Here is a 24331-nt window from a genome sequence, read left to right as displayed (position 1 = left end):
TCATGAGGTTGGCATTTGCGCTGACATCAGCGCCTTGCAGGTGCATTGTGGGTAGGTGAGTTGAGGGTCAGCTCCCCCTCCCCCTTCTGCTTGAAGATGCAATCCTGTTGGTGGATAGATACGTGGACGCTATTTTTTCCTGCTGGAATCCATTTTAATTTAGCTCCTGATTCATATTTCATTCATTCTCCAAAACCACAAAACCAGGATAGGTTTACAGCATGCACTATTTGAGCGAGACATGGAGGGGCTGAAGCAGTGGGAACAGAGCAGGTTGTTTCCCTCGTGTGTTTCCTGGTGGTGAAAAATAAAAGCTTGTTTTATTTTTCTTGATGGGGATCAACCTGCTTTTTATCTTTTCCCTTATCAAGGCTGATTTCCTCCTATGGACTTGACTTTGCTGCTGTTTCTAGCTGCTTTGTAACAGCCCAGAAAATAAATGGATTTATTCTTTAATTCCTTCCTGGGAAAGGTTTTTTAAATATCCAAGTATGTTGCAATTCTCCGTGGGAGAGTTATAAGAACTATAAAACCATACTGGGATTTTTAAAATTCCTTTAAAAAAGGGAAAGAATCCTAGAGAAAAATTGAAAATTTTTGTTTTTTGTTTTTTTTTTTTGTTTTTTTGTATTTTTTTTTGTTTTGTTTTGTTTTGTGGGGTAAAGGAGCAAGTGTTCAGAGTTAAATTTAATTGAGGAATTTCCCTGGGTTTTTGGTTGTTCAGCTTTTGAAACTGTGACCACAACGGACAGTTTAACTGCAGCGAGAGACTGACATGAAAATTCCCCTAGGCGACTCTGTAAACGTGTTAGCCCCAGAGGTGGTCATGAAAGCATGCAGAGCAAGATCAAATTCAATGCAGGCGCAGCGCCTAGCACAGGAAACTCTGGCCATTTGGAGGCAAAGTTGACCAACGAGTATAGCAGTTTGCAAAATCCCAGAACTGCCAAAATTAAACTCTGAGGTCATCATGGAAGGCAACCAATGGCCAGCAAGATCAGAAGTTCAGAGATCCCCGAAATGAGTTCCCAACAACAAGTGTGGCCGATGTGCACCAAAGATTATTAAGGATGTAGAGAGGAGGGGGAAATATCTCTGCAGAAGATGCCCAGCTGGTAAGGAGTGACTGTGATGCTCAGGTCACTTGATGAATCCCATTGGCCAAGCCTCTGGAAGATCCCACCCATTTGCAAGTGTAAAATAAGTCTCTAAAGTGCTATCTCTTGTATCACTTGACCTTATTGCATTTAGCCTGCTGGCTTTATATATATATATTTGTTTTGTTTTGTTTATCCCTGAAGAGGGATCGGAGGAAATGAATTTTGAACCTGCACCATACACCACCTTGCAATATTACCCTGATCCCTGCATGCAGCGGTGAGTTAGAGTGTGACATAAGTTTCTCCTATCGCAGATTTGATCCGAGTGCCTTGTGTAATTATTATCTTTTCTGCTAGCATGCAGTGGCAGCTGGGCTGCATGGGGGAAAAATGTGCCACTCGCTTCATGCTCGGTGGAGCTGATTATTATTTTTGGCTTTCTAACTGGTTATTGTTTAATTATAAACATCCGTTTAAAATATCTCCCCTTTCCTCTTTGGCTACAGAAAAGATATCTGATAAATAATGTGAAAGCCAACAATATTTTTGCCTTGCGCTTGGGTTAGACTATTACTGTGCTTTGAGAAGTATCAAAAGTACTTTCATTGTATATAGATTTGTTTTTTAAATGAAAAGGCTCCTGGCAGAACATAAGCATTAGTGGGATACCTTGAGTTCTGGGTATTTAAAACATGAATCAAGTAAGTTGTGGAGAAGATCCAAACTGTCGAAGTTTTTTTGCTGTCTTTCTGAGATGCTGTCATTTCCAAAGAATATTTTCTTGTGCTGCTTAATAGCAAACATCATGGCTTAACAACAACTCTTATTTTTAGTTTTGTTAAGCTGTTTTATAGCTTTCCAGATGATAAAAAAGCATGTCACAGAATGGGGTCTCAGTGTATCAGATTGTTTGTTTCTTCTAACAGGCGCTTGCTATATTTAAACATGCAAATGACATGCAGACGGTATTTTTCCAGTCATAAAGCAAGGAGAGGTGAAGTCCTTTCATTGTGCTCTCTTGTGGAGACACTCCTTGAAGGACAGTTTCTATCTGCATTTTGAGAGCTTGTTGGCCAGAGACTCCTGGGTTAACTCATCCTTCAGCGCTTTGCCTAATGAAGGCTGCTTATATTGCAGGGCTGTCTGTTTAAGTAAGTGCTTGGTTACTGTCACATAACCCAGGGGATTATAGAAGCTTTGTGATCTCGCTTTCATTAACAAGATTTGCCATAATGTTTTTCTCTTCCCCTACTCCACGCTGATATGTACCCAGCACTTGCCCCATGTGATGAGCCCTGTGGGCAGTGTGGAAAACTGGCAGGGAGAGAGAGAGCGCCTGAGGTTTGGGGGAAGGAGGAGGGCTGGCGGTGAGAAATAGCAAGCACTCCTTGGCTGCGCTGCCTTAGTTGGGGAATGTGGAACATAGCAGGAGGGTATTGGTTTCCCCTGTGAAACCTTCCACAACAGAAGTTGTATTGCTCTTGAGACAAACTCCGCCAAATTCTGATCTCCATGAAATCTGTGCAATCCAACTGACCTCAATGAAGCTGTGTTTGGTGCAAAAGAAATACACTACCTACACGGGGAGAAGATTTCTGATGATCGCAAAGAGCTCTTTAATCCATCAGACAAAAGCAGAAGGAGATCCAGTGCCTGGAAGGCAAGGCTGACCAAATTCAGAGTAGAAATAAGGAGCAAATATTTAAAAGTGAGGGTAATTAATCTCTGGAACAACTTGCCTACGGATGTGGTGAACTCTCCATCACCCAAAATCTTGAAGTCAAGATGGACATCTTTCTAAGATATATGCTGTAGTTCAAGCAGAAATTCAGGGCTTCACTGAGTGAGGTTCTCTGGCCTGTGTATCCAGGAGGTCAGTCTATCATAACGGTCCCTTCTGGCCTTAAAAATCTATGAAAAAGCAAATCCTTTGTCTATAGCTTGTGGTCCAAGTTTTGTGCCTTATGGTCACACTGAATTTTTGCAGATACACGTATAAATAGTGTGGGAGGAGGGTACAGGGTGATTTGGGACTGGTAATGTTTGACAGCCAGTCATATCAGGTCCCTGGCTCAAGTCCAGCCCAGAAATGCCCACAGGCTATTTGGCTATTTGCATGAAATGAGAGGTGGGCTTGGTCCAGTTCCTAGGGTTCTGAGTCTGCATTATAAAAGCCACCCCTACCATTGGCCCCTGTGTTGGCAGGCTCAGAAGCCAAAGTCTAAATCTTTTCCTTCTCATTCCTCCACGAGGGGTAAGGCATGTTGACTGAACTCTGAGTGGGCACGCTTACCTTGCTACTGCCTAAGCTGTGCTGATCCTCTGGGTAAGAGGACGTAACAGGATCTTTCATAGTGAAGCTGATCGGGATTTTTCCAGTGGAAGTTTTCTGTTGGAAAATGCTGCTTATGAAATTGAAATGTTTCACGGGAAGTATCTGCTATTAAACGTTTCCTTTGAATAAGGTCAAAGTGCTTCTTTTTGACCTTTATATGATGATGATATTATTTATATAATACAAAGTAGACAATCAAAATGAGAAAGTTGGAAGGAAGCATTTTAACCTCATTGAAATGAGACGATGCTTCAATATAGTAGTTTTGATGTTTCCTAAATTAAATCCTGGGGAATTTTCTTTCTGATTTGTGATGAAGGGAAATTTCAAAATGTCAGAATTACCCCCCTGAATGGAAGTTCCAAGTTGCAGCTAGCTTTACTTCATGAACCCCAACCTCTTTTTTAATAAACATATTTAGTGCTAAGTATACAAACCCTCCTGAAATTAGAGCTGTTTCTCATTTTGATTTAGGGTATTTTCTTAAACACGACCTCCTTGTTCCTGTGTGATGCTTTAGCCACGTATCCATGGGCTCCCTCCAGGAAAGGAGAAGTTCTGTGCTGATTCTGGAGTGTCTGGCAAATGTGCTCCCAGGGGTGGGAGTAACGGCAGGGAAAGTGCTCTGCAGGTTTTACGCTTCCCTTTGCCATTGAGGGCTAAGAACTGTGGCTTTTAGAGTTTTCCTCCATGTCTTTCCATTGCGCTGTCCCCAAACCTCTTCAATATTACAAGGGAGATTGAAAGGCAGATGATGTGAGATGAGCCCCATGGAGTTTCCTGGGCCAGCAGGTGAGTAGAACGGGGCCCTGTACCATTAACAGTTATTTCCTTAATAATACTCACATATAGCACTTGTTGTCCATAGGTTTCTAAGCTCTCAAGGTGGAGAGATTGTGGCACAGGTTGTTGAGGGGAAATACCCATCTCATAACACTTTTGAGGCTGCTTACCACTTGCTAAATGCGGCAGGTGAAACCAAGAACACTCGTGGGTCACAATAGCAGAGATGAGCTGGGCTAGCTGCAGCATACAGACCTCCCTTGATAAGCAGAATATATTGCCATGAGCAGTTCAGTGCTCCGTGACCTGAGCTCACGGCCTGGATAAAGAAATGGACCACTCAACTGGACTATTCCCTGGGCAGTAGTGAAGACATCCAAGGTAGAGTGTGTAAGTGCGCTGCAAAAGGTGCAGTTAGCAGAAGAGGCGTGTGGCTAAGTTGTTTCATGTTTTCCCTCGAAAGGATAAGATCCCAATGACTGGTTAACGTCAAAAACCAATTAATTCAAAGAATAAACTAAAAGCAAGGGTTCCATTTTTGTTATAAACCAAGAGAAGTTCTATAAAGAGTCATTCATTAGTTCTAAAGATAGTTCAGCTCTCTGGCCCAGATCCAAGGTACTTAACCACATGCATAACTTTAATCACATGATTAGTCTCAGTGAACTGTCTACTCATTAAGAAAAGGAGTACTTGTGGCACCTTGGAGACTAACCAATTTATTTGGGCATAAGCTTTCGTGAGCTACAGCTCACTCCATGCATCCGATGAAGTGAGCTGTAGCTCACGAAAGCTTATGCTCCAATAAATTGGTTAGTCTCTAAGGTGCCACAAGTCCTCCTTTTCTTTTTGCGAATACAGACTAACGCGGCGGCTACTCTGAAACCTGTCTACTCATTGTAGTCAGTGGAACTACTTGTCCATAAAATGACATGTGCTCTTAAGTACTGTCCTGGATCAGGACCTTAGATATACTAGTAACAGGTATGACAGAAAACCTACAATAATTGTGAGTCATCAAATAATCTACCTCTCTAAAATAGATGGGGGTTCGACTTTCAAGAAGTGTCTGCCTAGCTGCAGTTGAAAGCTACTAATGTAAAACCAGGAAGGCACTGTAATTATGATCAAAGTCCCAATGCTTGGAGCTATATAATTAGTTCTTCTCTCCAAGCCACTTTTTTCAGCTTAAGTCTAGATGGGGGAGTGATGTTTACAGATAAGTCACTCATGTTTTTGGAATTGATGGTCATTAGACTGTACTTTACCTAGAAACTCTGCTCCCTTCGGATTATGTTTTTCTTTGTAAGAGACGCACCTGTTAGGAGAAACAGATTAACATCCTGCTTGTCCTTACATCTGGCTCCCTCTTTGCTCATGTGAGTGCAAAATCTGTTGTCTCAAAGTCTCTGATTGCTGGCATTTCATAGGTATTCACTGGAGCAAACTCATCCTTGGTGTAGTTCCATTAACATAATGGACTCACTTACAAACTGCTTTCTTCTTTAATTTCGGTCCATATAAATCACACTGCTGATTGGCTTAGAGCCCACCCTTCTAAAACTCTCACTAATTGTTTGGGCTTGAGAAACAGTCCTTGAATCTTACTGATCACTTCTAACCCCTGTTGAATCTATGTCAGAAATATGGGTTCTTATGTCAGAAATATGGGTTCTTAGGCTTGGTCACAGTCTTCTTTATCCAAAAGACAGTTAAATCTTGAAGATTTTTTAAAAAAAGAGGTTAATGGAAAAATCTCCTCCCAGAAATTTGTTAGGGTGCATGGGAGGATGAGGAGGAAAAGTTTTAATAGCTTCTTTTACATGAATGACCATGACTTAGATTCATGGATTTCAATTATTGGAGAGATGTGGTCTCAGTACAGGCCCGGTAACCAAAACTCCTGAGTTTCTTAGATTCAAAGAAGGGTCCATTGTGATCATCTAGTCTGACATCCTGAAGAACACAGGCCAGAGAACTTCCCCAAATAACTCCTAGGGCAGAGCTTTTAGGAAAACATCCAATCTTGAAATTGATCTGTGATAGAGAACCCACCATGACCCTGGGTAAATTGTTCCAATGGTTAATTCCTCTTACTGTCAAAAATGTGTGCTTTCTTTCCAGTCAGAATTTGTCTGGCTTCAACTTCCAGCCATTGAATCATGTTACACTTTTCTCTGCTAGACTGAAGAGCCCATTATTAAATATCTGTGCCCCATGGAGGTACTTACAGACTGTGATAAAGTCACCCTTAACCTTCTCTTTGTTAAGCTAAATAGATTGAGCTCCTTGAGTCTGTCCCTATAAGGCAGGTTTTCTAAGTCTTTAATCATTCTCGTGGCTCTTCTCTGAACCCTCTCCAATTTATCACCATTCTTCTTGAATTCTGGGCATCAGAACTGGACACAGTGTTCCAGCAGCTTTTGCACGAGTGCCAATACAGAGGTAAAATAGCCTCTCTGCTCCTCCTTGAGTTTACGCATCTAAGGATTGCATTAGCTCTTTTGGCCACAGCCTCACCCAGGGATCTCATGTTCACTGATTTTCCACCACGACCCCCAAATCTTTTACAGAGTCACTGTCTCCCAGGATAGAGTCCTGTAAGGACGGCCTACATTCTTTGTTCCCAGATGTATACGTTGACATTTAGCCATATTAAAACATATTGTTTGCCTGCCCCCAGTTTACCAAGAAATCCAGATCACTCCGAATCAGTGACTTGTCCTCTTCATTATTTAGCACTCCCCCAATTTTTGTGTCATCTGCAAATTTTATTTAATTCTAATAATTACTTCATATGTGTACGTGGGCAAGTAACTGCTCTGCCGTAGCTCCCTCACATGTGGAATAAGAGAACAATGTTACTATACTAATTTGCCAAATAAAAGTCTTGTGAAAGTTAATGCTTATAAGTTACTTTGAAGGTGAAAATCCCTATATGTAAGTGCTCATTATTATTCACCTGGGGTAATAAAACAGAGATTTCCATGTTGGTGTAGGAAGGAGGCCCATTTGAATAAAAAATGCAGGCCCCACCTTGTAAACAGGGACAACCGAGAGTTATTCACAGCACAGAGATGTGCGCTGTGTCCCTTGTCCAGTTGTGAATCAAAAGGAAAGTTATTCATTCAGTGGACCTGTAGTCAGGGCTGGCCCAAGACCAAATGATGCCCCAGGCGAGGAGCATCTTCAGTGCCCCTCCCCTCAATTTGTTAAACTTTTGAATATCTTATTTTGTATTGCCTTTGTAGCCTGTTTCATGACTTTGATGCATGATTTATCCCTGTCATGCGAGACAATAAATTTGCTCACAACGAAAACAGCCCCCACAGCCCGGCGCCCCCCAAGCCCAGCACCCAGTTGCTGGGTCGCCTGCCCCTAAATCTGGCCCTGCCTATAGTAATTTTAGTGCAAGTCGCTCATCTTTCTATTTAAGACAAGCTGGGTGATATGATGATGAACCGTTGTCAGAATAATATTTAAACATAGTATCTGAAAACAAAATCAATACCTCACTCTGGCAGACAGGGCTAATCTGGTTCCACAGATTTCTTGCTTGTGGACAGTTGTACTCCTTACTCCGTAGGTTATGCTGTACTATTTAATAGCATAAATATTACTACGCCAGGGCAGAACAATCATCTAACCAGTCTGGTATCCTGCTTGTGGCAGTGGCCAGAACTTGCTGCTTTAACTGAAAGCACCAAACCCAAATGAAGAAAACCATGTGGCTTGTTATTAACGCATGTATGAAAGCATCTGCTAGGCACTAGGTGCTTTCCAAGCACGTAAGGAGGATGGTGCCTGCTCCTGATGACTAGGGTGATCAGACGTCCCGATATTAGAGGCTTTGTCTTATATATGCAACTGTACCCCTCCCACGCCCGAAAAAAAGTGTCCCGATTTTTCACACTTGCTATGTGGTCACCCTATTGCTTAAGCCCCTGACCAAAACTGCCAGTGACTTCAATCAGAGCTGGACTGAGCTTGCTCCACAGAGGTGAGGGGTTCAGGAGAGCTGGTTTCCCTGACCCTTCCCCCCTACCCACCATGGGAATCGCTTGAGTCTCAAGACTTATGAGCCCTTGTCATTTGTAGTCTAGCCAGTGTAATTGTGCAGGCCGTTCTCCTTGGTAGAAGTCTTGAATGGCTGGCCAGACATTCCCAGGGCACATCACCCACCACTGCAGCCAGATTTGCATGAGTGACTCTTGGTGTGTTACACTCGGGGGAAAATTTGGCCATAGGTGTCACAACAGGAGCTGCTGGGTGGTGAGAACTTTTGAAATCAGGTCCTAACTCTGTTTAGACCCTTATACCAGTAAATTATTCGCCTTGATAATACCCTATAGCAGAGAGTTCCACAGGTTAACTGTATACTGCATAAAGAGTGCAGAGAAACCTGTTTCAATTGGCCACTCTAAGAACCAATACAAATCAGTGCTTTAGCTGAGGTGACCTAACAAAGGGGGAACACAAATGAGTGACAGGACAACTTTAGGCTCCTGATGACAATGTTTTCTTGTATAGGTTTCACTATTGTTTTTTAAATGTTGAAGTCTGTTCATTGAGTTACCCCCTTCTTCCTGTGTAATGAAAGTGCAACAGAACACAGGCTAGGTCTTCTCTGTACCAGACATTATTGCTAGCCTTGCTTCTCTGGAGAAGAATAAACCTTTAAATAATGTTGGTCCTTTTTAATGTCTCTGTTTATAGAAACCCCGTTCTCTTTTCCCATCCACCCACTCTGGTTTGGTGTTGCCCTTTTCTGGACCTCTTCTCTCTTTATTAGGGAGACATTTTTGTGTGGAGGATACCATATACTTTTCATAGTCATTTTCGTTCAAGTTTTTTCCTTAAGACCTCGCTGCCCAGAATGTAGGCAGAAAGTGCCAGTCTGCTTGGAGATCTCTTTTGTGTTCTTTAAGGGATTAAAGTGGAACTGAATTGTCTGTTGTCTCTGTTTTTTCTGGCTCTAAAAGGGGATGGATGGAGAATTTATAAAGTCTTCTGTGTGGTCTTTTTTGCTCTGGGGAGAGAATGCTTGATTCACGGGATCCTCTCCCCTCCCCCTTTCCACCTCCAGCAAGGCTGAAAAAATTAATGAATCAGACACTCAATGGCTCATCTGTTTAGATGTGCTCATGATGTTCATGGTAAATGTTGTAAATATAATCCTTCGTTTATTTGCGTGGTCCCACCCTGCTAATAGTTAACTTGCCATGTCCTCTTTCAGCAGCTGCAATAATTCACAGCCCCGGATCCGTCTTTTTTTTTTTTAGCAGCGAATAAAAGAAAAAGCCCAGGTTTGGGCCAGATTTGCAGGATAACCACTGTGTGCAGGTGGGAGCAAGGTGGGGAATCCACACAATTCCTGTTCTGTAAACATTTCTATTGGTATTAGGTTTTATAGCGGTTCTTCTCCTGATCCCCCACCCACACATTCCCTGTGCTCAATGTTCTATTTGTATTCTTGGAAATACCCTCTCAGTCCCTTCAGAACAGTGCTGGCCAGATTTACAAATGTATTTAGGCACTGAAAGAGGCAAATGGGCACCTGGTGCCATTTACAAAAGTGCCAGTGTCGGTTAGGTGCCTAACTCCCATTGGAAGCCAATAAGAGTTAGGTGCCTAACTCACTTAACAGTTTTGTAAATCCTGCTAGGCTTCTATCTGCATTTTTAAGTGCCTAAATACCTCTCTACATCTGGTCCCGTGTGCTCAGAATTTTAACAGGAGCTGCTGGGGAACGCATTGCTGCTACGATGGGGATCCCGAAAGGGAGTCTTTCCTTTAAGATGTGGCTCTTCAAGCGAGAAGAAATATGAGACATGGCCCAAATTACTGCCTGAATTGTCCAAAGCCAGGAGAAGAAAGATGGGCCTGTAGCATATCATAGAAGAAAACCAGCAGTCGAGTGATCTTAGACTCAGACTAAAATACCAGCACAAAATGAATCTGGCTTTCCAGGGAAATAGAACATAGATGGGCCAAGTCACTTCATAACATACTCAGGTGTAACGATACCACACCAGGCAGGGTGTAGAATGACTGGCTCGTCTGTGAGTCTGCATGCTGCTTGCTTAGAAAGTGCCCGATGCTGCCTCTCTTACTCTGCATTAGCAGTACCTTACTCTGCAAGTATTAGTGGGCAGGACTTGTGGGGGAAGGTACTCCACACCCTGGGGCAGAATTCAGCCCAGATTGATTGCCGGCACCAAATACTGGCTTGACTTCCTCCTTCCTGTCTGACAGTTACAGCCAGTCAACGCTTTTCCCGTTTTGATTTTTTTGTTTTTAATGAATTTGTTTGTTTAAATTAAAATGTCGACAGAAAAAGCCCCTGAAAAATTCTGATGCAAATGAAAATATTTGTAATGTACCAATTTTAATAATTACAACTGTTTTGGGGTGTTCTTTGTCAGCTATAGTTCACATCAACAATTTTGAAGAATAAGTAAGAAAAAAATTCATTCCCCCCCCCAGCTCCAGTGATAAGGGATTGTTAATACTCTTCTTTATTTCTGTTTACATCATTTACCTATATAACTTCCTGTATATTCTATATACCTGATTGCATCACTTACCTTCTTGCAATGACTTATAACAGACTCTAGCTCCTTGCATAGAGATGCAGGGCTCCTCTGTTACCAGGTGCTTGAACCTCACATGTGGTGCTATTTAACTAGTGCTGATTCATGGTTAGTAGGTGGATTCGGTTAGGTCCCTCTGCATCTGAGGAGCAGCTGCCTGTAGGGAAGAACTCTGAACTAAATTACAAGTGTTTAAATATTCTCATTTTAGACAGCAAAAAAAGAATACTTTAAAATATTTTAAAAAACCCAACCCTTCTCTGTGGGAAGGCTCCATTTTCCATTGGGATACAGCAATAGATGCTCTGGCACTAGCCACAAGCACGTTGAAGAACTTCACAAAATAGAAGCTGGCAACGTGTAGCTGATCTGAACATCACACGTTTGAAATGCTCACCTGTGTGTCATAGATCCTAGACAGATAATGGTGATTCTCCTGTAATGCAGGAAGCAGGCTCCTGTGCTTTTGGAGCAGGAGGATCTGGGTCCCATCCCTGCCATCACTGTGGAGTGCTGAGTGGTCCGTAGCTTAGTGACCACCAGGAAGGCTTACTTGCAGTATTGCCAGCCATAAGCATTCCCAAATCACGAGTCAAGCGCTTAAAAATCATGGGATCAGTTTACAAATCATAAGATTAAAAAAATAAATGTGGTGTTCTTTGCATTTGCCTTCTAACTTTTGAGCCTTTTGGGTTCACGTCTGCAAGCTTTTCTCTACCACCATGAGGCAAGAAACTTACTTTTTAAAAAATCAAAGCTGAGATGCTGGTGTATTCACATGATTCCAGGAGTTGGTGCTTTAAGAAAAGCACCAAATATCATGAAACTCACCATAAACTTGTGAGAGTTGGCAATACTGCAGGCAGCTACGGGTTCCTTGTGATAGAAGGGTCCAGTCCTACAAACACATATCACAGTTACAGTTGTAGCAGTGAAGGAATTGGAAGCACTTCAGGTAGCATATAGCAGTATACTGGCAGAGTTTATAGCAGGTAGCTTGCTAATTAGTTCCTGAAAACACTCCTGCTTTTACTCCTTTTTTATATTTTTGTCCTTCAGAAGCCCTCACCAAATGTAACAGAACATCTTATTTTCTGTTGTTATCGACCAACCAATGGGAATAATTTTATTTTGGTTGGTTTGTTTTTATTCTCCAAAGCACCATTGGATTTCCGCTCATTGGGGTGGGGAGGGAAGTCAGCTAAGCGGAAGAAGCCAGCCCCACTACATAGAATAAAATGACAAGAAACAGAGTCAAGACTTTGCATGTACCATCTGCTTTGCTGGTGTTTCAGTTTGCATTTTAATAATGCTACACTGGGAGACAGGAAGCTATGTTTTACAACTTCTCTCTTCTACTGAGAGATGGGAATTTTCAGCATAATTATGATTTTTTTATAGCAATTCAGTGTGACCAGGCAAATGTGAGAGAGGAAGTTAAATAAACCTCCTGAACAATTTACGGAGCCAGGAATTTGCGTGATGAAAACCATGGCTACGTTCTGAAAAGCAGGTGCCTATGGGAGCCAAAGTCCTACCTGGCTCATCTTAAAATGTCTGAAATCTGTGAGCAGTAGACAGTATAAGCATTCCTGTTCTAAAAAAGAGCTGTATATGTGATGGTCTATGCCTGGGGACTCTGTCCCTCTCTCCTAAGATAATATGTATGAGGCTGAACGCCCTGAGTCCATATATAATGTGACAGTGCCAAGAACCAAATGTAGCCAGCATGATTTCACCTGCCATGCTTCCTTCATGGCTTGGGTCCCCTCTTTATACGAGGGCATGATGTCATCTCTCCAGCCTGTCACTCTGGCCTTCTCATTGCCACTGAATTTAGAGAATGTCTGTCTTGCGTGACCTGGGATGACAACAACTCAGCACCTGCTGTCCAATGTGCTCCAGTGTCTAGTGTCCTCACCAGCGGACAATCTGCAGAACTTCAAGCACTCGTATAAACAAAGCCTGAGATTTGCTTGGGAGGACTTCTGGGATAACCTGATTCCATGATGCTTCAGGAAGGTCTAGTCACGGAATTAAAAGCGTTCCACACTGGGTGGAATGTGTAAGTCACCTAGGGCAGTGGTTCTCCACGACCGGTCCGTGGACCGACACCAGTCCCTGAGATCTCCCGGACACACTTTAGGAAGGCAGCAAACCGGTCCCTGGTATCAAAAAGGTTGAGAAACTCTTGCCTAGGAAATGTCTCCTTGGACAAACAGGGAAGAGGCGGCCTTAATCCACTCTGGGTTTTGTACTGAGCTCAGTGTTGGCTGGGACAGGACCTGGGAGAGTTAGTCAATGCTGAACACACGGCAGGAGTAATCCGTTAAGCCCACACTGTGTTTCCCTGACAAGTGGGGTTCCCATCACCTGGGTCAGAGAAGCGTGCGACAGTCACTGGTTACAACAGGGTAAGGAGGCAGAAGGGAGATTTGTGGCTATAGTTAGGGATCTGAATGGTTTCCCTTCAGACTTTTGTAAGAGTTTGTGAAAGGGCCTGACCAGCGGGACAGGAGGCTGGTCTTACTTGGCCAGTGCACTGGTACATAGGCAGTAGCAGTATAAGTGTCTCCCACAGGGACCTGCCCGTGTGCAACACAGCCTCCTTGGCCTCCAGAGGAAACATGAGCTGAGCCTGTGATTGACCACATGTAGGTCAGGCACTAGGCGTAGTCCTCTGCATTAACCAGTGCAAAGTACCCAGCGCAGCTTGGTGCTGACCCTACACACACGTACAAAACTAAGGGCTCAGTTTTGTGCACTGTGGGTAGTTCCAGAGACTTCAGTGTCTTGGTGTGCTTTTGCAGGACCAGGTCCCGAGTTGTAAGTAACTGCACAAAGTAAGAGGGGTGGGGCCTGGGCGTGGGCATGGAATGGGCTCCACTCTGTACAGGGCATGTGAAATACTTTGGGAATTTCCTTCAAAAGATTCCATATAAATGTCCAATATTTAACAGTGCAGTGATTCCAGCAGATCTTATCTGTATAGACCAGTGGTTCTCAACCAGCGGTACGCGTACTCCTGGGGTGCACAGAGCTCTTCAAGTGGTACATCAATTCATCTAGATAGTTGCCTAGTTTTACAACAGGCTACATAAAAAGCACTAGTGAAGTCAGTACAAACTAAATTCCATACAGCAATGACTTGTTTATACTGCTTTATATACTATACACTGAAATGTAAATACAATAATTTATATTCCAACTGATTTATTTTATAATTATATGGTAAAAATGAGCAAGTAAACAATTTTTCAGTAATAGTGTGCTGGGACACCTTTGTATTTTTGTCTGATTTTTTAAGCAAGTCGTTTTTAAGTGAGGTGAAACTTGGGGGTACATACCACAAACCAGACTCCTGAAATGGGCACAGTAGTCTGGAAAGGTTGAGAACCACTGGTATAGACTGTGTATGTATTTGTGTACATTAAGCAGAGGATTACAAATACCTGATGTTGTCTTCTTAACTAGAAGCTATCTATTAACCATAGATCCAGGACATAAACTATACGGTAATAATGTGAGAATTCCTGGCTCTCAGTCCTTTGCTCGGGCCGGATCATGCTTTCTGAGAAGTTACATTGACACGACATACATTGGTGTATATTATGACTCTCCCTGCCCCAATATACCCAATTATTTAACCGGGTGTGTTTTTTGTTGCAAATAAAGATCCTCTTCCTTAACCCTAAAAAGAAAAGGAGGACTTGTGGTTCCTTAGAGACTAACAAATTTATTTGAGCATAAGCTTTCGTGAGGTACAGCTCACTTCATTCGTTGGGATTAATATTCCATTGGTCTTTAGTCCACCATAGCGGATAGTTAGGGCCCTATCACATTCATGGCCGTGAAAAACGTGTCACGGACCATGAAATTTGGTCTCCACCCATGAAATCTGGTCTTTTGTGTGCTTTTACCCTACACTATACTGATTTAATGGAAGAAACCAGCATTTCTCAAATTGGGGGTCCTGTCCCAAAGGGGAGTTGCAGGGGGTTGCAAGGTTATTTTAGGGGACTCGTGGTGTTGCCACCCTTACTTCTGCGCTGCCTTCAGAGCTGGGTGGCTGCAGAGCAGTGGCTGTTGGCCGGGTGCCCAGCTCTGAAGGCAGCGCCCCTCCAGCAGCAGTGCAGAAGGTAAGGGTGGCAACACCATCCCATGTCTGCGCTGCTGGCTTCAGAGCTGAGCAGCTGGAGAGCGGCGGCTGCTGACCGAGGGCCCAGCTCTGCAGGCAGCAGCTCAGAAGTAAGGGTGGCAACACCGTACCGTGCCATCCTTCCTTCGGCGCTGCCGATGGCTCTGCCTTCAGAGCTGGGCTCCCGGCCAGCAGCCACCGCTCTCCAGCTGCCCGGCTCAGAAGGCAGCAGCGCAGAAGTAAGGGTAGCAGGACTGCAAACCCCCCCACCCCAACAATAACCTTGCGACCACCCCCACCCTGCCCCCCCCCCACAACTCCAGGACCCCTACAATTATAACACTGAAATTTCAGAGTTAAATAGCTGAAATCATGAAATTTACAATTTTTAAAATCCTATGACCATGAAATTGACCAAAATGGACCATGAATTTGGTAGAGCCCTACAGATAGATGTTCCCTTTTATCCACATTATCCTGTATTTTAAAAAAGACAGCAATAACCTCCCAGATCCAATTGGCAGCCCCTCAGGGCCGTGCCTATCCTGATTTGAACCAGACACTGTTGTAATTTAGCTGGAGGTGTCCGGTTCTCTTTTTTCTATCCACTTTCAAATGTCACCAGTCTCCACTGGTGGAATTGCATAGTGTTAATTATGAGGCAGTTTCAAGTAACGTGACTATCTTGCTGAAGATCAGATGCAGTTGGCTGAATTGTCTTTACACTAAGTATAATAAATAGTTTCCTATTTTGCGCTGTGGTCTGTGTGTGTGTGAGAGACAGACATAGATGAATGAAAACTGAGGAATGCTGATTGCTAGAAGAAAGGCTGGAAATGTTAAAAGTACACCCACCACGAGTGCTGTAGTCTGCTGTAAGTGCTGCAATCGGGTGACTGCTGCACTCACAAAAAAGCGTCAACACTAATGACAGGAAAGCTTTAAAAGGGCTGAGGTTTTGTTCAGAAAAGCACCTGAAAGTTTGGATTTTTAGCCAGACCCTATCCAAACCTGTCAGGTTTGCAAATCTAGGCTCTCGAAATCAATGGACAATTGTGATGGTTGCATGTGCAAAGTAGACATAAAAGTGTACTCACAGTTATTGGCATGGCTCTATAATTTCGAAAATAGGCCAGGAAGTCTAGCAGTTTGTTTTTTTAACTTTTACTATTTCCTGTTGCTCCAAGGATCGGTTTAATAAGAAACACAATGGTTGTAATTTGTAACTGTTCTAGGCATTTAAAAAAAATCTAGCCCCCTTGACAATGTTTCTTTTGTAAATGGATGAATTTGGTGGCAAAGCCGTTCTGTGATCACAGAACACTGCCGCATAGTAGAGATCTCTGAGTCTCTTTCAAGGCTTGCTGGCTGCTTCTGTGTGCACCCTATTGAACTGTCTGGTGCAATCCATTATTAACGACGGATCAGCTGGTTGCTTGTTGATGTTAAGTGCTTGCCCAGAGGCATCGAAAGACAATTCCTTTTGATTTTAATTGTAGCTGCAAAATAGTTGTGAATGCCATTGTTATGAGGAACATTAATGTGTGACAGCATTTTAGAAATGTCATGAGGTAACTATGTTAATTGCAGTATCTTAGCTCTGTCTGCAGAAACCTTCTCTGTCTGTCCAGACTGCAGCACAAACAGTCCCTCTACAATCAAGTGTAAATGCTGTTTCTGCTCTTTTCTTTGCAGTCTTGTTGTAGCTGTATTGGTCCCAGGATATGGGTGAGATATAAAAGATATTGTCCCCCTCATCGCTAATGTCCTTCTTTCACCATTTCCCTGAGGAGAATAGGAAGGCAATTAATTTTCTTACAGCTGTGGTGTAGTAATGGTTTGTTGGGCTACCTAGAAAGCAGCTGACCTATCCCAGGGCTTCCAGAACCAAAAAAGAAAAAAGTCCATATTGGTCAGGGAAACAATGCAACACGGTTGTTCAGTCACACTGGGGCTAGATTGCCTTGATGGGAGCTGCTGGGTGCTTCTGAAAATCTGTCCTTTATTTAGGTGCCTAAATAGGCGCTGAGTTCATGTTAAAACCTGCTTCCTTTTGTGAGTGCTGGGCACTGAAAAATCTGACTCTGTGCTCTTGAGAAACCAGCCCAGGGGGTGTGTGTCAGGTCACCGGCCACGGCTTGGCTGGGTGGCGCTAGTGTGTACTTGTGTGTTGCTCTGCTGAGAGGCCTGTTTGGAGCAAGGTTCTGGGTGGAGGTTCCTGGCATGCTGCAGAGTGTGCAGCTTGCCTGCACTGCTAAGCACTGCAGGACGTCGTGGGAGAAGGCCTTTGTGCCTGCAGCAACACGGGGTCATTTCCCGGAAAACAGAGAGCTGGAGGTAGAGTCCTTGCACGATTAAGAACACAGCTTAGGTATATTAATGGCTGCTACAGTTTAGACTCCACTTACTTTTGTCTCTTGTGTGGCAAGCAGTGTTTCCACCCAGTCCGCAGGAGTATGGTCATGACGTTGTTAGATTTAGGGCCCACTAGGGACCCTGTGCCAAGCAGAGGTTAAAGCTTGAGGAGTACCTTTTATTAGTTAATTTACAGAGAGATACAGTAATGCAAACTCATGCATTTGGATTTTATTTAGGGGAGAGCTCTGTGTGTTTGTGTGTGTGTCTGTGTAAGTCCATTTCATACTGTGCTGAGTTTGCTTACATGAAGTTTACATTACTGTCTAAGCAACTGTTGGATTTATTACCTGGACTGATTGATATTTATACCTAATACGTGGGCACGTTGTGGGATTGCACCGGCACTGGACTTATTTTACAATACTGTTTGCAGTACACTCTTTATTGCATACTCGTGGATATTACTAATGCTCTCCAATACCACTGGGTACCTTGCGTACGCAGGACCAAATCCAGTGCCCCCAGGGGGCTTAATGGGATTTTTGTGCGAGTAAGACCTGGGTAAAACTGAGGAATTGGCTCATTGTCACTGTAATTGCTTCAAATGGGAAATAACAGGTGGAGGCTAAACCTAACTAAAACAGACAAATATATGTATCTCAAACAAAATGTCCTTCTGTTCTTATTGATTTGTAGGACCATAGCTTCTAGGAGCCCGGGTTGTGGATCAATGCCCCACTGGGCTAGACAACTTAAAAACATGAAACACAAAGATGGCTGCTGGGCTATAAAGCTTCTGTTGTTTGGGGAAACCCTGCATAACTCATGGGGACCTGTATCCTTAGCGAGTAATGTAGGCCCCCAAAACTAATGGCAATAACACAGGACAGTCTGATAAAGGGATTCTTATCCCTTTGTTCTATGGGCAAAGCTTTCAAAACTATAGCCAAAATGTTCTAAATTGGGTGCCATATTCACGCAGGTAGTAATGTAGGAAATTGCTTGTTCTTAGCACCTCTGAAACTTGGGCCATTTATATAGATGCTTGACTATGGATTTCAGTGCCCTTTTAGGATCTCTAGTTGAAAATATTGGCCTAGGGTCCCAAACCGTGTATCTTGAAACAGGATCAGCATCCAGACAGCTCTTACAAGATCACAGACTAGAAGGGAGTGCAGTCCCCTGCTATCACAGGCAAGGCCCCCACACAATTCTGTTCATATTAGATTTATAATCAATTTCAGCGAAAACCCTGAAGCCACAAAGGCTCAGGTATTAAGGTGATGAATTGTCTAGAAACCTATGAATAAATAATTATAAAGAAAAGAGATCTGAAGCTCGAGTTCAGTGGTTTCGTGATGTTGATGGACACTCCCCTCCTATTTGATCAGGAAAATTTTGGGCTGTCGGGATTGCTTTAAAAGATGAAAAGGCTGATGAGCAAGTTCCAGGTATCACTGGACAAATATTTCAATGGGCAAATTTAGGGCTTAAACAGATTCAGATAGAATGTGAGTTTCCAGTTTGGGTGGGTTTTTTTTTTCTGGAATTTTGGATAAAATTAAGGGTGGGATTTTTAAAGCACTTATGTAACTTGGGTCTCTTAAGTCCCATTTTCAGAGTCACCTGTGTGCTTTGGAGCCTACGTTCCACTGAAAGTCAAGTGCCCAGGTGACTTCTGAAAATGGGATATAGACTCCTCAGCACCGACCTAGGTGTTCATGAAAATTTTACCCATTGTGTTTTTATTCTGCAATGGAAGGAAGATTTTCAAATCAAATATTTTGCCTTTTTCTTTTTCTTTTTTTTTGGGGGGGGAGGAAGGGGTTTTAAAAAACCCCAAGGATTTTATTTTGAGAGCACTGAATTTGAATTTTCCATTAACTTGAAGATTTTTTCCCCCCCGAGAATGTTGTGCAGATAAGAGCTTTTCCTGTGTCAAGTGAGACAACCGTTAATTACAGTTCTCCCCATCTCCAGCTGGACAGCATTATTAAACATCTCAACAACACACTTGGGGACAGGATCTTTCAGAAAAGTGTGTGTGGGGGGGGAAGTATTTAAATTTCAAAATTGCCAAAAAATTATTTTCATTATTTAATAAATAAAAGACTGGTGGGTAGGTTTTTCTCTTAAAACCTAAAACTGGAAACCCTCTCTGTAACGTTTAACTGCTACAGTGGTGGTACGGAGACCAAGCTCTTATATAGCACTTTTCATTCAAGCACTTTACAAACATCATTATCATCATTTTACAAATGGGGAAACTGAGGCACAGAGAGACATGACTTGCTCAACATCACTCAGCAGGTCAGGGCAGAGATGCTGTTAGAACCTGGTAGCCTGATCCATAGGCCAGTGCTCTATCCACTGGGAAGCACTACCTCTAACAACTAAAGAAATACCCATGATACCTAATGAGCGGAGGTCACAAGTGACAGTTGTCAGGGTGATTCTGATGAAGCATGGAGGGCAGAAGTCCCAGTCCTCTGTGGTTTGCTGGTGTCTTTATTATGGCTCTTCCATTTCACCTGCAGAGGTGACTATCCTTGGGAGGCAGGGATGATTCCTTGCTCTCAGCTCTGGTGGATGTCTGAGGGGAGCCTACTCTGATCAGGTTACTGTCACGTGGCCACAGTCAGTAACAAGGTAACATGCACTAAGAGGGTGATGTGAAGTGGAAAATGTCACGCCTCCTATGGGTACAATAACACCCAGATGACTGTAAGTGAAAGATGCTGGTGAATAACAATAATTTTTCAGTTTGTGGATGTGTTTGTACAGCGTTTTTGGCTGTAGCTAGTTTCACTGTTTCTTTTGTACAGTCAGTTTCTTCTTTGCAGAAAGAACCCAGACCAACAGCGACAGGAGAACTAAACGCCTCTTTCCCGCTCCTCTGAAAAAGGGATTAAAATGGAAAATCAGGACATGCTATTAAAGATGGTTCTACCAGAATTGAAAAGTAGTCAGTGTCCCTTTAAGGGTCTCTAGCTCCTATCCTCAGCTGTGCATGATTGATTCTGTAGAGATGCCTTCCTGTGTTACACAGATATTTTGCTTGCGTGTCTTGAGCCCAGTTCCTCTCTCCTGCCCTGTTGCCGCTCCCAACTCCGACTCGTGTTCTGTGTGCGCAGCGCTTGGTTCACCTTGAAGCCAAGGAGTTCCTACTGGATGATAAAACTCCTAGCCCTGTCCTGCTGCCCTTCCCTATGGCACAATCAATTTCCCAGCCCATAGTTCCTGTCCTTGTCCTGATTCCCCAGGTCTCGTCTGGTCTGATATCACCGCCCCAAATTCTTTGCTGTTGTCCGTGTGTTTTCTGGGATGATGGTAGCTGAGGATCTGGGAAAATTGAATCAGGCCCTAGGGACCCAAGAAATACAGGAAGAGCTGTGACTTGTGCTCTGGGTGGGTATTTTTTTGCTACAAAAACCTCCATTTGCTGAGGATAGCTTTCCCTTCTCTATAGTCACATTCATAGATTCATAGATACTAATGTCAGAAGGGACCATTATGATCATCTAGTCTGACCTCCTGCACAACGCAGGCCACAGAATTTCACCCACCCGCTCCTGCGAAAAACCTCTCACCTATGTCTGAGCTATAAGTCCTCAAATCGTGGTTTAAAGACTTCAAGGAGCAGAGAATCGTCCAGCAAGTGACCTGTGCCCCATGCTATAGAGGAAGGCGAAAAACCTCCAGGGCCTCTTCCAATCTGCCCTGGAGGAAAATTCCTTCCTGACCCCAAATATGGCGACAGCTACACCCTGAGCATATGGGCAAGATTCACCAGCCAGATACTACAGAAAATTCTTTCCTGGGTAACTCAGATCCCACCCCATCTAACATCACATCCCAGGCCATTGGGCCTATTTACCATGAATATTTAATTACCAAAAACATGTTATCCCATCATACCATTCCCCCCCTACGCCATGGCTACCTCAGTTTCCACATGCAGGCATTTACAAAATAAAGGTCATGGGCCTAGGATGTGGTAGAGGAGTCCTAAGGTATTTGGAGCAGATCCCTGAAGTCTGGCTGCTGATTGAAACTACTTGGATCTGAAATCTGGGCTGGAAACCTAAGTAAGAATAACTAATTGTGTACCATTCAATAATACCCACTGCTGCCGGGCCAGGAATCCCCAGACACCAGTCTCTGTTGGGGTTCCATAAGCCAAGCTCCTGAAATTCAGTGGTAGGCAGGGAAATAAGGGGAAAAAAATAAAAAATATGTGATCCAAGTTTGGGGTGGTTCCTTGTTTTACTCACATTGTTTCACTAGGCCTCAGGTCCGAGGCCTATCAGGAAGTTTAGAAAGCGATGAAGTGGAGGGTGTGGGGGGAGTTCAGGAAGGGTCTGAGGCCCAAAGTTAGGGTCCAGATCTCCAGCCTGTCACAGAATATACAAGTGTTTGGATCCAAGGGTTTTTATTTAATGAATTCAATTTTATTTATTGGCCCATCTTGGAGATGGGGGACGATGGCAAAATTCAGATCTGAGCCTCCCCAATCGTTGGGGTGGAGGGCTGCTCACACAGGGACATTTTATTTTGGACCCGTCCCTAATGCAATAAGCCTGTTTGGTTATTGGGGGCCTTTAACAAGCTCTTCCAGCGTGTATATTGATGCGGGGGGGGTATGAGCCTGTCCCACAGAGTTAGGGGAATTCCAGATGACACCGCTTGCCAGATTCTCTTGCTTGTCCCACGCTGCCAACTCCGCCTCCTTCTCTTCTTGCACAGCTGTGTGCTTCATTAAATAGTGATGTCTACAAATCACTGCAGTGTTAAAATGTAGAGCAGGGGGAATTCCAGCGCTCTGAATGCTGCCAAGTTCCTAGAGTTTTAGCAGCACACTCAGAAAGAACAAGGGCCCCCACCCCTTTCAAGAACTAAAAATATGACTATACCAAGATTTGGTCAATTATGTAGACGGCTTTTGAATTCTACTGTGGTTGTATCTTGTGCCTCTTCATGTACTCGAATGGATTTCCTCAGCTGTCGCAGGGAGAGGCCAGTGTTTGGATTAGAATCACGGAGGTCGAGCCTGAGACCATCGACTCATCTCGCTGTTGACCAGCTTCGCTATTTGACCCCAGCCTTCAGGCTGTCGAATGCTAATGCGTTAACCAGCTATGCCCCCTAGCCATGCATCTAGAGGGTGTTAAGGACTAGGTGACATGTAAAGGGTTAATTACTCAGGAAGGGCAGTTTATCTAGTTAAATCACTAGAGTAAGCCACAGGGGATTAAGGTTCAAATCCTTGTCCTGTGAGTTCCCTATGCGACCACTTGATCTGTATGGCCAAGATGGGCAGAAGTGGGTACCTACCCTGAGACACCTTAAAAGGGCCTGACTTTTCAGAAAGTGCAGGGCACCCACTGCCTGAGAATCGGCCCTTTAAGGTGTCCCTAGTCAGGCATCCAAAATCACTGGTCACTTTTGAAAATGTCCGCTTGTGTACCTCAGTGCCGCGCTGGTAAAACGGGGGAATTACTGCCCTACCTCACAGGAGGGCTGTGAGGACAACGTGATCTAAGGTGTGCAAACTGCTCTGGTGCCGGGGGCCGGGTCAGTAGACGTTTATTTGGAGCTTGGCTCCTGATTTGTAAATGCGGGCAGGCTTTTTTAGAAACCAGCTTTCTAGCCCTTTTGTTTTCCATGAGATGCTGCAGCCTTTCTCATGTTATGTGAGCCCCTCCAAATGGGCCCCAGCAATACCGAGTTTGTCTTGGGAGAGAAGAGGGAAGCAAGAGGCTGTAACCCAAACTTTCCAGTCTTCAAAACCAGTTTGCTTTAGGGTGGGATCTGCTCTAGTTTGTCCATCCTTAGCATGAATTATACCCCTCTCCCCCCAGTGAGACTCCTCCAGACTTCTATACCATGGAGTTAAGGTTTATAAGCCAAGGCAATTTTGTATCAAGAGCTCATATGTATTAGTGTTATGGGGAGAAAATTCCTACCCCCTGCAAAAAGGCCTGATTTTCCAGAGATGCTGGAGTCCATTAATACTGCAGGTCAACATCTCTGAAAAACAGACCATTAAGCCTTAACTAGCTTTAGACTTCCCAATGATTTCTTATTCACATCTGTTCTCCCCATGTACTATAAACCCTACAGCTAGCCTGATGACAGTTCAGATCTTCTCGTCCCTGACACCTGTACTGAAGAGGGAAAAGCAAATAAACCCTGGCACATGCCTTGCTGGGGTGGTGTTTTTGGTTTTTCAATATCGTCTGTCAAGAGCAGGGGTTCTCAGACTGGGGGTCGGGACCCCTCAGGGGGTTGCAAGGTTATTACATGGGGGGGTCACAAGCTGTCAGCCTCCACCCCAAACCCTGCTTTGCCTCCAGCATTTATAATGGTGTTAAATATATAAAAATGTTATAAACATATAAAATATAATTATAAGGAGGGGTTGCACTAGAGCCTTGCTGTGTGAAAGGGGTCACCAGCACAAAAATTTGAGAACCACTGCTCAAGAGGCAGATGGACTCAAGCATGGAGCTTTATCTTTAGCTCCGCCCCAGACCCTCTCCTTATATAAATATGAAGCACCTGGCCCTAAGGCTGGGTGTGTCTGGTCTCAAACACAGGGCTACTTTCTTGAGGTGTTGTGGGCATAGAACGGTTCTCTCCTTTCAGAAGTGTAAGTAAAATAGGCTTTTGTGCTCCGTTTCATTAGTGGTTTGTAAACAAGAACATATGCACTGAGTAACGCTCCTATGGTAGGAATATTAACCCTGCTACAGTCATCATGGCAGTTTTCTCCTCTGTCATCATTCCCTGATATCAGAAGTGTTATTTCTGATTAAGAGAACGCTGTGCCCTCTTTCTCCTAGTGTAGAAGAGGCAGAATCGTTGTGGGTGAATGAGTTGATGCTTTGAGGTTCTCCTGTCTCTTCCTGAATCTGCTAATGACTTGTTTGATGGTAAACTAGTCACTTAAGGCTTGATTGTCAGACATTCTGGGAATCCACAGCTCTAGCAGAAGTGAATAGGAACTGCAATTGTTTAAGTA

General features: G+C 43.7%; 1 protein-coding gene across 7 annotated transcripts in view; it reads left to right on the top strand.

The window, feature by feature from the left end:
- Window positions 1-24331, top strand: part of TP63 (tumor protein p63) — a 147365-nt gene that overhangs the window by 14117 nt on the left and 108917 nt on the right. For 3 of the 7 annotated variants that reach the window (XM_043522577.1, XM_043522578.1, XM_043522572.1), the window contains exon 1: window positions 23865-23959. The exons of 1 other annotated variant lie outside the window; for it this stretch is intronic. The gene's annotated coding sequence lies outside the window, so the exon portion shown is untranslated. Of the gene's footprint in view, window positions 1-17182; window positions 17287-23864; window positions 23960-24142; window positions 24243-24331 lie in introns of those variants that run through there. 3 more of the 7 variants (XM_043522573.1, XM_043522579.1, XM_043522576.1) reach the window with 3 other exon arrangements.

This window comes from Chelonia mydas, chromosome 9 (assembly GCF_015237465.2).
Source record: "Chelonia mydas isolate rCheMyd1 chromosome 9, rCheMyd1.pri.v2, whole genome shotgun sequence".
NCBI lineage: Eukaryota > Metazoa > Chordata > Testudines > Cheloniidae > Chelonia > Chelonia mydas.
This window is presented reverse-complemented; position numbering and strand designations above follow the sequence as displayed.